Consider the following 13,092-nt stretch of genomic DNA (forward strand, 5'->3'; position numbering starts at 1 on the left):
TAGCTAGAGCTAGAGTAATATGTTTGTCCATGATGGTTAATAATTCATATAAATGAATCTCAAGTAATATTTTTGGGGATGGGTTTTATGAAGAGGGAGGGTGGGAGGTTTTTTTTAGGAGGGGGAATTGTTTTTGGTTTTGTGTTGTTCCTTTAAGCATGTGCACTACAGAGTTACCCAGAGTGATCTAAGTGTGCTGACTATGCTGCAGCAGGATGGGAGCCACTTTCTGTCCATGCTGCCAGAGACAAGGCTTTCCATACTTTGCTTTGCACAGTCTGCTTGATATAAACGCTGGTCATTGGAGAAAGAGGACTTAAATGCTGGGGAAAGCCTGAGATGTAGTGCAAGCACAGATTGAACTGGGGACCCCTGAGAAGTCAAATGTTAAGGAGAAGACTGTTAAATAAGAAGCTCTTTAAGAGGCAGAAGTGAAAGTGTGGAGGCTCAGGAAGCAACACAGCAATGATACCTCCCTGTGTGGCATGCCTTTGGATGTGATGCTTGCATTTCCATTTCCTGCTTGCTAGGACCCTTTTATCAGGAACAGTCAATGCTACATCATAACAGCCCTGCAAACTACAAAAAATTCAGCAACTGCTTCTGACATTTAAAAATCATTCATGGGCTTTCCCCTTTCCCTCTGCCTTGACTCGATGGCCAAACAGGCCAATAAGGCCTGTCGTCTGGATGCCTGAGCTGGAAAGATAAGTCTGGTACTGCCACTTTCTAGTGTTAAGACCCGATCAATTTATCTAGGACAAGACTCTTCTTAACATGGAGAAACAAGTACCTGAAATGGGTCCTCAGTCAGGCTGCCAGCCTCAGTAAAGTCATTTGGCTCAGGGAAAGATACATATTTGCCAGTCCATATTTCCCACTGCAACAACAGACTTATCAAAATTGGTCATGCCAGGGTCTCAAAACCTCCTTGAACAACAATACTTCATTGGAGACATAGAGCTAATGTTAGACAAAGGCCAGCTTCCTGCAATATGTGTGTTGGCTACTGGTGCCAGAGATTTACAACCACTGATAATATATTTTAATTATATTCCATATCTGCATATCTCAGAGAAAGGAAATACACTCTGTCAACCCAAAGTCTTACTTTGCTTCACGTAGATTTGGAGGGGCAGGCTGGTTATTCGCTTAGGGAAAAGTAACTACTTCATACTTAAAGTCTCACCTACTTGGTCAAATAGTGGGATGCTTTCACACATTTATCAACAAACACAGGGATGCACAGCACTCATGTATGTGTCACCCATTCTGTGTTTGTAAGGCCCCTTGAACGCCTGCTCGAGAGATCTTGCCTGCAGAGTAGCTACTGCAGTGTGGCCAGGGACATATGTTGACTATTTAGAGAAATGGTTCCAAAGAACATGTTTTAAATCCTGTGCTGAAGGATTATGCTCAGGTTTTTAGATATGAGTTTGTTCTAGTGTAAAGAATGGGATGCTTTCTCTCTGTGCTGTTAAACTAGAGTCTAACAATTTAGAAAGAAGAGTTGGATCTTTCTCCTAAAATAAATTCCTGTTTTTAATGAGCAGTTCTTAAGAAAAACTTGAGCTGCTGCTGATGGTGCCAGCAGCCTTTAAATATCTTAGTTGCTGTCCCCAGATCTCCAAAATGGCTTCAGAACTCAACTGTCCTTCCTTGAGGGATGGAGTTCTTCCTATCCCTTCCCAGCTTCCTACTCTTTTGAATATCTTGTAACCTGCCCATCCTAGGATCCAGCAAGCCTGGTGCTAGTAGGGAATAGTTAGCTTTACTTTTGTTACCTGCAATTCTTGAAAGCTGAGCCAGTAATCACAAAGTGACTGCCCAGGGATAGCTGCAAACTGCTGCAAACAGGATACAAAAAAGGCAGGAGAGGATGAAATTGCATAGAAAGTGCTGCTGCTGGATCTGTATAGGGCTGCAGCCTTCTCTCAAGGTGCTGATGATCCCTGGTAGCATTGAATTCCTGCATAACTGATCACATATTTCAGTTTAAATAGCTTGTTACTAAATATTTGTTGGCTAAACTCTTGTTTGAGGAATCCTGAAAGAAACTTCCTTGTCAGCCTTTATTTTGGCGCTGTGCATCAGCAAGGAAATAGAGGCAAGGAACCCAGTCTTCCTTGGCATAGAAAGTGTGATTGCAAAGACATCTTTCTTTCTACTGGCTGTTTATTTTGTCCCCTTAAGCCTGGATTAAAGGTATAGGCAATGTGCGTATGTGAAGTTACTACAGTCCTGGAGTTGCTCCATAGCAGTCACTGGAGCTGTACCCAAGGTGGAACTTCATTCAGTGTGGCACTTGGCACTCCTCTAGGAAACAGCTGATCCTGACCATTAGTAGACTAGGAAGAAAGGTTGGTTTGTTTGGTTTTTTAAGAAAAAGCAAAATTACTTGAGGCAGTTATTACAATGTGACCCTATCAACTGTTCAATGAATTCCACCCTTCTGCTGCTGGTCCTCACCCATATCTCTGCTGAAGCTGTGGGAATGTGAGACTGTGACATGCTGAATGGTGTGATATTGAGGGTATTTTTAAAGGGAAAAATAGGGAAAGCACTCAGTGTATGTGCTAGCATCAAACAAGAATGCAGATTTCTGGAGGTCTTGCCTTGTTTTACCAGCAGTATTTACTGCAGCATCATAAATAAAAGAATTATGGAATGCTGGTTCATATTAATGGGAGGTCTGCCCATGAACCAAGTACTGTTGAGTATTAGCATAATTTGGCAAAAAAGGTTTTAATAATGTCCTTCAAAAGAGTCTGTCTTTCAAACCGGCATTTGTGATCACTTGCAAAAATGCCTACCTGTTGCCTTTGATTGTTTTAGCAAGAAGAAATACCTCAAGGAATTGATAAAAGATCCTAGGACAATCTTTTACAGTTCCTAAAGACTTCAGTGGTCTCTGTTTCTTTGGTTTGCATGTGTTCACACAGGTGTTACACAGCTCAGCTCTTCTCCACCAGGAAAAGCAGAAAAGACCAAACACATCAAATGCACTGGAATGTAATTGTGTGTGTGTGTGTGTGTATGTGTGTGTGTGTGTGTGTGTGTGTGTGAGTGTGTGTATGTTCTTGAACTGAATGCAGTCTGACATCCCCTACCCTTTCTTTCTTCCATGTGCCTCACCTTCCCCCTTAGCCACAGAAAGGAGGGTCTCTTCCTGTGAATCCCATGCTGGAAGTTGGTTTCTGGGAAGCAAAACCTAATGTCTGTGGGCTGTTTTTTAAAGCCATGTTTCAGTTCTGTCTTCAGACTTTTTGCTGCCTTTGAGGAACAGAGGGGTGGGAAGGGTAGATTGTTAAACTGTTTTTAAAATCTATTATGGAAATTTTGCATGTATAAAGTTATTCTTAAATCTAAAGGAGTCTCCCCAGTTTGTGGACATGGCTCCAGGAGAGCATTAACACAGATTCCTCAACTCAGTTTTAGATGATATTATCTATACTCATATAGTCTATACTCTGGAAAGGAGTATTTGATGACAAAAGGAGGAGGGATTGGTGTAATGAAAGGACAACATTGACAGTATGTCCTTAAATACATATCAGAAGTTAGGCTTGTAAAAGGGAAATTTTAAAACAATCCACAGGATATGTATGTCTGTTTCTACTGAGTGCATTTGAAAATCCTGCCACTAAATTTGAGTTTGGATATGTAGATACTGGGGTTTTTTTGGTTAAAATAATTGTGGCTCTCTTCTGTTTGCTTCCATGGTATGTAGTACAGTCTCCCATGTTTCTAGGTGAAATTCACTGATAAGAATACTGTGAAATGTGGATTCACATTTTCTTCTTCTCCTTCCCCTGCTGCTTCCTGCATGACTGTTCTTTGGTGGGATATTTAGAAAAAAAAACAAGAACAACAAAGTTATTCAGAGTCCTTCATCTGGAAAACAAAAAGGGTAAGATGAACTAGAATTTGTAATGTACTTAATAAATTTCCTCTCAGTGGGGGTTTACCCATGATTACTGATTTTCACCAGAATATGATACTGTCCTGCTGCAGAAGTAAACCCGATGCTCTCCTGTGAGATTTCTGTCTGGATTAGTCCTGAAGTGCACACACCTTCTTTGCCATGGACTGAGACCCAGTGAGAATGTAGCATTTTGTTTATCCTGGTTGTGTGCCTCCAGGACTCCTGCCTGTACCAATGGTGATTGGGCAGAGCTCCTTTTTTGTATCTGTGCAGTATATTTGCTTTGTGCTTTCTTCTTTGGTGCTTTTTAATACTTTAATACTTGGATTTTTTTTTTCTAATAACTGGTACAATTTTTAATAAAATTGTTAAATTTGTCTGTTGTCCTTGATTTATTTTTTAAGGGATGAAGGGCATTTACATAGCTGACCTATTCTGGAGTTACCTAAATCAGTGATACAATTAGGCTTGTTCAACTTTAAAAATATCTGGTAGGTCATTTTATGTGCACCCTAATACCAGGCCCTGTGGCAAGGACAAGATCTCCTTTTAAGATTGGACTGCTTTCCATGGGGATAATTTGAATTATAAAATAACCTTTCAAGAAGATATTATTTCCATGCTTGGACAGAGAACTGCTGCTGCTTGGAACTGCACAGTTAACCCACTTAAAATCAGGAAGATCTTGTTAAAATACATGAGGTACATCCTCCAAATTTGCAAAATGTAATCTTTGATTGATGACCACTTACCTACTGCCTACACAGATACATTCAAAGGCACTGAGGCCTTAAAAATAAAGACTCATTGCTAGGTAATCCTGTTAAAGAAATATGGTTCTCACTGGTCTTCTGAGGCTGCAGAGGAAGGTGACAGTCCTTATAGGGTGGTGATGACTCCTTCAAACACAGACTTATGAACGTCTTGGACATCCCAAGCACAGCAATCATCAGGCCCGTCTTCAAGTTCTCCTCTGTTCCTATTGGGAAAAACTACCTCCACTAAGTAAAGGTAGCTAACCTGGGTGGAGCAGCAATTGTGATATGTGTATCGTGAATTATTTGTAATAGAGCTGGTCAAATTCCTTCAATCCCGTTCTTCCTCCAGTGCAATGCTGCTGCAGTGTGCTTGGGAGGCTTAGGGAACCAAGTTAACAATCTTACCCGATGTTAAGTTGCCTTGACTGGTGTCTGTGTGTTACAAAAGGGCCTTTCATTCCAAGAACACATGATGTGTGTGGTATGAAAAGCCACATGTGCATCTAAGACCACAGGGGGAAAAAGACAGTTTTTCTTTTCATTGTATTAGATCTAGTGAGAAGTGTGTCCCCTGGTCAGCCTCATGTGACCGTGAAAGAGCCTGTTGTAACACACTGATACGAGGGGACAGACGTGAGATTGACTTGGATGGGTGGGTTTGCTCAGAGTTTCCTCATTTTCATGTGGTTAAATTCTCACTGTTAATTAAACTCTCACTCTTAGAAGCTTTAATAATTCTTGTACCAAAGAGAAGAATGGCTTTTAAAAATGAATAGTTTGTAATGCGACCCCAGAAGCATTTGCCAAAGCAGCAGCATGCGCTACACCTTGCTCAAAGCAAAGGCAAGCGTGCAGATGTATGATAAGCCTCCCTTCCTCTGAGACCTGCTAAATTACTCTTGACTCTTTGGTTTGGCTCTATCATGACCTGCTGGCCGTTACTTGCCTGTGGTAAAGTAGACTAAGAGTGCATGGAAACATTTTCAGGGTTAGGCATCAAGACCAAATAGTACAGGCTGGAATATTCCTATTGCACATTAATATTTTTTATATTTTTTATATTGTTAGTATGAAAGAAATTTGATATCCTAGAAAATGTGCTTTGGAAAACTTTCTTCTTAAAGTACTAATCCTGTGTACTAACAGGGTAACTTTCAATTTATTTCCAGCCATGGCCTCTTTCATGACAATCACATGTTCCTCACTTTCTGCACTAACATGACTAGCACTTTAAAGGAAAATTAGTTCTCTTCTTAACTTCCTAGCTGCATGCTGTAGGGACAAGGTAAAAAGTTTAAGTAGGATTAGTGCTTGAAAGAAAAAATGTTTATCAAGAAGTGCTCAGTCTGTCTCATTAAAAATAATAAAGCACTTTGAGGACAAGAAAGTTCTTTGGTTGTGCAAGCTACTGCACAAAGCACTCTATTTTCATTACTCTGGCTGCTGAAGTTTAGAAGCCACTATAGTGTATTGATCAGGGAATATTTTTCAAGCACTCATAACAGTGTTTTATGGTGCAGTAAATGTGCTTGTTCTCAGTCTCTGCAATGTATATGCAAGCTTGGAAGCAGCTCTGCTAACCAGCTTTCTCCTTGTGCTCTCGTATTTGAGTAATTCAGACATGATACAGCCCCATTTCCCTATTTTACTTGCACCCCCTGCCTCCTGTTTCTACTTACAAAGAGATGAGGTTTGGGGAGGAAAAAGCATCCTGAAAGCTTTTGACAGCTTTGGGAGGTTGGTGTTAAACTGCAGGAGCTACAGTTGTTTCATTGTTCACTACTGGTTTCTGTCAAGAGGCTTAAACTGAAAGAAACCTGTATCCAACAGGAATCTAAAAAGGAGGTGACAACAATTTCTGATAGTCAATTGTCTTTCACCTGACACGATGCATGGTACCCTAATACAGCTAGAGAGTCTGACAACAAACCACCAGGCGTGACACACTGACACGAGTATTCATATTGCCCTCTGTAAGTCCTTTAAATCTTGATTTCTCTTAAATGAATTATGTTCTCTGTAACATTCATAATGGACTCTTTTCTTTCTCCATTAAAGTCTGTGTCAGCATTCTCTTTCTCTGTGTTTTGCCTCAGGGCTCTTGATGTATACAAAGACTCCTCTGTTTTCTGCTCTTAGTCACACGCTTTCACTCTTAACCTCTGCGCTATAAACTAAACATCCACCCACTATGGCTGGAGATGACCCTGTTTACGTCTGCTGCTCAAATCACGACAGCAGCAGTCATGAAACTTTGTTTTCATGGAGACAGTTAGCTCTTAGTAAGAGGACAATGAGGCTTGACTTCTTTCAACACTGCAAGTTTTTGAAAAAAAATTAACAGAAACAAATAGCCAGGAAAGATTAATGGAATATGTAAAAAAATTGGTTGTTTCAATCATTTCACATCATTGTTCTTTATGAATTACCGTAAATGAGTTGTTGTAGCAGTCCACTATGGTACTGGAACACACCAACTCAGTCTGAGACAGCAAGGGCACAAGCAGGCGAATGGGGCTTATGTTTACATTTCAGGGCTGGTTGTGATGATCAGTCTGAACCATGACTCTCTGCAATCTAGCAGTGAGTGTAGAACAGCAGGGTCACCCACACCACTGAGAAATTCCCATTTTTGGACACCTTTGCTGCCAGACTTACTGCCATGATGACTGAACAGGGAGCTGTTTGGGAGGATGGCTCTTCCTAAGGAGACGAGCAGCCCCTTAGTAAACGGGGTGACAAGTGACGGTTTGAGAATATGAAGGAAAGTGTCAGGACCACTGCTAACTCGCAGTGGAGTATCCCCTCCCCTGACCTGCTGGCCGTGCTCTTCCCAATGCAGCTCAGGATCCCATGGGCCCTCCTGGCACAAGGACACACTGCTGGCTCAGGGACAATTTGGTGTCCACCAGCACCTCCAGGCCTTTCTCCACAGAGCTGCTTCCCAGCAGCTCAGCCCTCAGTCTGGGCTGGGCCATGGGGTTATTCCTGCCCAGGTGCAGGACCCTGCCCCTGCCTTTGCTGAATCTCAGGCAGTTCTTCTCTGCCCATCTCTGCAGCCTGCTGAGATCCTTCTGAAGGGCTGCACAGCCTCTGGGGTATCAGTCACTGCTCCCAGCTTTGTGTCATCAGTGACCTTGCTGTCATCATTTAGCAAGAAGGTGTTGAGATGCTCTCAATATAAAATACATTTAAATTTCTTCCAATGAGTCCTCCCTGTGACCCTGCCTAACATTTCCACTACTGGGGCAGCAGCTTCCCAGAGTTCTCCTCACTACTCCCCTTCACACAGGGAGGCCCAGGACTCTGCAGCTGGCAGCCAGCTTGCCCGGTCTCTTAGGCATTTGCACAAAGCCCTCCTTCGACAGGACAGGGTCACAGAGCTCATTTTGCCTCAGTGCAAGCATGCTCCCCATGGAATCTTTGCTGGCACTTTCATTAGTCTAATTTTAAATATCCCAAGTGAATGGCTCTCTACCATTTCCCTTGAGAGACTGTTGTACCTACTAATAAATCTTACTGACAAAAGGTTTTTCCCAATATCCATCCTAACTTCTTTCTCTCTTAATTATATTCCAATACTGTAGTTGTATGTCCTTGTGTCACTTTGCAAGGAAACCTTACCAAAGTCATTTCTATAACTAATGCAGAGCTCACTGAACTCCTTGGCAAAAGGTCCTGCTGACTTCAATGAACTTGCAGCCAGCTTTTGGACAAAGCTCTGTGTTTCCCCTCAGTGCAAGCCTGTAATCCTAGAGCCAGCATGGTGTGGCATAGCAAGGTTCAGTTAGTGTTGCTATCCAGCCTTTTCACTGCTACCCTCAGTCTTTCTGCCTAGGACCACCAAGACTTCAGTGAGGGTAGGAAAGTGGACAAGACATATAACCCAGGATATTCTTCAGGCTTTCTGAGGTGTCTAGCCCCCCTGCTTGCTGGCACTGGCTCCCCTAGTGGGGCTGGCAGCCTGTAGGATTCAGGGCTGAGGCTCCAGTAGGATAGTTTGGTATGTATACCTTGTGAGCAGCTCACCTGGGAACAGAAACCTGGCTCCACCACCCAAGTACTGCTGGTCTGGCAGCTTGGCTGTGTCCCTGCATGGCAATATCCCTGCCTGGGGTTACACTAGTAACAACAACATGACATTCATTCCTGCAATGTTGGATGTAGTAAAGCATTTCCCCTTCACTTCCTTCCCTGTATGATTGTGAGTCATGGTTCTTGGGAGCCGATAACACAGGAATCCAAACAGTGTTTCGAGTTATGCCGAAACAAGAAAAAATACTTAATCAGTCAGGGATTTATCAGAAAAAGAAATGTTTGTTGATGTAAGCTGTTATTTGGAGCTGATGTGCTCATGCCACATTATGTGGTCTTTATGCCTCCATCTGAACTAGGCATTTTTCTTTCAGGTCAAGTTTCTTTCCTCATCCAGAGGAACAGAACCAATCCCCTCCTCGCTCCCTCTGCAGTAGTTTGCTTGCCCTTTGGAAAAGGAAAACCAAAGCAGAATATCCATCTTTGTACCAGCTGCCTGTGAGGCTGGCCAGGGGGAGTTTCCATTGCTAGAGAAGGGGTTACCATTGGCCATGTCTACAGTTGAACTCTTCTTAGCATGGTAGATGTGGCCTGTAATTGCTAACATCCCATTTGGTTGTGATCTTTAGTTAAAGGTGTGTAGAGTCAGTCAACCAATTTGACACTTTACTGGAGTAGATACAACAGAAGATGATGGAAGTTGGTCAAAGGGATTATTGCTCCTGGTTGTAACATAAAGCACAAAATCAGATCTAGCAAGGTGCATTGGTGCTTACCTATCCCTTTTGAAACTGAAGTCCAACTCCACAATCTCATCCAGCTGCTGCCTAACCCTGGAAGGGGTTTTCACATTCCTCACCATCCTAAAATTCTGCTGGAGACACTGAATGTCTCAGGACCAAGCTGGTGCTTTTCTGGCTCTCTCATTTGAGATCCCTGTTGGGGCAGCCCGTTTCAGAGTGTGCCACCAAAGCAAGGTCCAAAAAAGATGCAGAGGAGGGTGATCCTTTCTCTGCTGTCAACCAATAACTCTCATTTGAACTCTCACCCAGAGCAACTGTCTACTGCCAGACAGGATCTGAGCCTGGTGCTCTCTGTTCCCAGAGGAGGGCCCTACACATATGAGGATGCGTTGCTCTAAGCTCCTTCTGTCACATCCATAACACAGATATCTTGGAGTCCAGGGAGTGGGAAAATAGAGTGAATACAACCATCTTAGGGCTAGCAAAAGCACTGTAAAATTTGTGTTTCTGTTTACAATCAGTTGAATTTGAGGGTTCAATCTTTGAACCAGGTTGAGAGAGACTTCCTTGTGAGGTATTCAAAATCTGGAGAGAAGTGTCTTATTGACACTCTTCTCATGATCTCTGTGCCTCAATGTCCCTCTCAGCTGTCTCCCTGCTGAGGGCACCAGTGGATGTTGGTGCTCTTAGACATCTGCTGCTTCCTACATTTCCTGAGGGGCAGCTCAGGCACCTGGTTCAGGGCAGTGGAGCTGATGGAGAAACTTAAGAGTTGGTGCTGCAGAGTTCAAAGTTAGGATGTTAACTGCCTTTTAGGCTTTTCCTTGCTCATTACTGTGGAAAATAGGGTAGTGCATTTCATTAATCTCAGAATAGACACAGTTCTATAATGGGACATTACTTCTGTGCATTGCACTTCTTTGTCTGAGATAAGATATGGTCTCTAATGTCTCTCTTTTTTTTTTTCTTTCTTCGAGTTGGTACTTGTCCAGAGCACTTCTTCATCTTGCCAACTAGTGATTAATTGGCTGTACTGAAAGGTTCAACACTTTTCTGTACGTTTACCAGAGGAGGTAGAGGAATGTGTGCTCTATCTAAAGTAAAAGCATGCCCTAAGTGGATTAAAAATGGGTCATCACTTGCTCATTTTAGAATCTGTGCCCTTAAAGTGCATAAGCAAAGGTGCCTTACCTTTTTGATACCATAAAAAAAAAAAAAAAAAAAAATCATGGTAAGTGGGAATGTGAGTGGGAAGTTCCAAGACTTCTGTTTATCTTCAGTCAGACACTGTACAAGCAGCTCAAGCACAGACTTCTTTGTGCTATGCTGGTGTTGTCAGCTGTCACATAGAATATGGTTTTGTCCCTTGCTGCTGGAATTTCTATGCTGATTATACAATTTTACCTCCTGACAGTCCAGGGGGGAAAAAGTTGCTAAAAGACATCAGCCTAGGCAGGGCCTTGTCAGCTGTAGTTTCAGTTCTAGTACCTGGTGTCTTTCAGCATTTCCAGCCCTACAGTAAGGCTTTGGAAGGTTAATGGTCCACTTAACAGAGAGACTTGAGAACTCTTTGAGTAAATCTTGGAATGGGACTCAGCTCTCTGTTTCACAGAACTGCATCTCAGCTACTTGCTGCATATTCTCTTAAAAGGAAATCCCAAATTAGGGCCTTCTGCATTTTGTGTTATCACCCTACTGCAAGAGAACTTCATGAAGCAATTTGACCTTGTTCCTACTTCTGTGTTAGCATCTGATTCATTTGCCCTTAAGTTGGAAATTCATGCTCTTGCAACCAGACATCCATGGTTCATGTCTTACAGATGACCCAAACATGGGTGTGTTTCAGCTGGCCATGATGCTTGTAACCACCAGACCACAATCTGCTCCCAGAGCCAAGAATAGCAGCAAGATTTCTGATGTTCAATTTTCAACAAAGCTGTCTTACTTGCAAGACATTTTGGAGTGTTGGCAATGTTGGTAAACAGACAAGGACCCAGGAGTGGGCAGGTTGAATTGGAAATGAAAAGACAGAACAAAACCAAAATAGTATTTTTTTAAACATTCTCTAGTCTTGTTTTTAGTGTTTTGGTTTTGTTTTGATTTTTCTTTTGAGTGACTCACAATTTTTAAATTTGTGGTAGGTTATAGTGTTGCCAAACCTAATATATCTTATCCTTCATCTAAACCTCTCTCCAAAGTTTTCATGCTTATTCAGTCCTTGATCTGTCTTTTGGGATGGCTTCTAAGGACACCAATCAGTAGCAGATGTGATAGTATTTTTTTTATTGTGGACATCTCCTGAAAGTAATGTACCAAAATAACAAAACAGCAACAGCTTTTGGGGCCTACCAAACAGTCTCCAGACAGTCACTTCTTTCGGTCCTTGCCAGCCTAATTTGATTTGAACAGGGAACTGATAAAGAAATGCTGTCAAGCCCAGGCAAGCCATGTTTCTGCTTCTCCATCTGAATCATTTCTTGACTGCTTGTTGAATGCTTGAGAGCAAGTTGGGTGCCTTCCAAAACAAAGCAAAGATAGCCTCCCTGTCCCAGAGAGGTTACTGTGCAAACAGAGACTACCCAGCATGTACCATCAACCTTGTGTGCATATGGGAAGCAGTGGAAGCAGTTGATCATATGGATTGTGTAGGCAGGACTTAAAGATAGATGTGAGGCTGTATTAGTTGCCTATGTGCACTATTGGCCTGCTGGAGTTCCCAGGGCACAGCCCTGGGCAGCCCTTCCTCCCAGAGGCAGGAGGGGCGCAGCCCGGGCAGGTCACTGGGGCCAGACAGTGCTCATGTGTAATGCCTTAAACTGAGCTTACTAAAGGGGTTTGCATGGGTATCCCCCGTGATCCAAGTCACCGGACTAAATTACCAAGCTTTTCAACAGGAAAAGAGGCTTCTAGATCAAAAATTATAATGTTTCACCATACGTAAATTACAGGTTCATTTCTCTACACACTGACAGTTATAAACAACACTTTCTTGGCCCTAGGTCAGAGGTATGGCTTTGACCATAATTGCATTCTTTGTAGATAACTTATTTTTGTTTTGGTTACCAGAGCTTTTGCAATGGATCAGGCCTTTGCATTACTGTTTTTGTCCCATGCTCCCATTTTTCTGCCCTGAGAGCCACCTGCTGTCACCAACACCACCTGGGTGCTGGGCACAAAGGCAGGGCAGCATGGGTCACCATCAAGGGGAGGGGAGCTCAGCAGAAAAAAGCTCTTGAGTTTTGAGCAGGACCCATGATGGCAGAGTAGTGAGAAGCCCTGGTGTGGCAGTGTGTAGTGCAAGGTGCTTTGCCCTGCTGCTGGAGGAGGAGGAGGAGGAGGAAACAGTATTCTTTATCACTTTTGTTTCCTACTGTCTTGCAGTCAGATTTTCCAGATTTTCTGCTTGTTTTTCACTGTGCCCTTCATGTGTTTTTCATCTCTCCAGAAATCACTGGCTTTGTTTAAAATAGACTTGGAGCAGCTGCCAAGACTTTATCCAGAGAAGGAGAAAAAATGTGTGGATGCCAAGTTCCTATAGAGCTATCAAAAGCTTTCACTCCTCAAGAATACACCAGAAGCCTGGTCTTCTCAAGAAGAATTCCGAATAGTCACTACAGGTCATCCTACAAGA

Source organism: Lonchura striata, chromosome 5, assembly GCF_050655825.1.
Source record: "Lonchura striata isolate lonStrDom1 chromosome 5, ASM5065582v1, whole genome shotgun sequence".
NCBI lineage: Eukaryota > Metazoa > Chordata > Aves > Passeriformes > Estrildidae > Lonchura > Lonchura striata.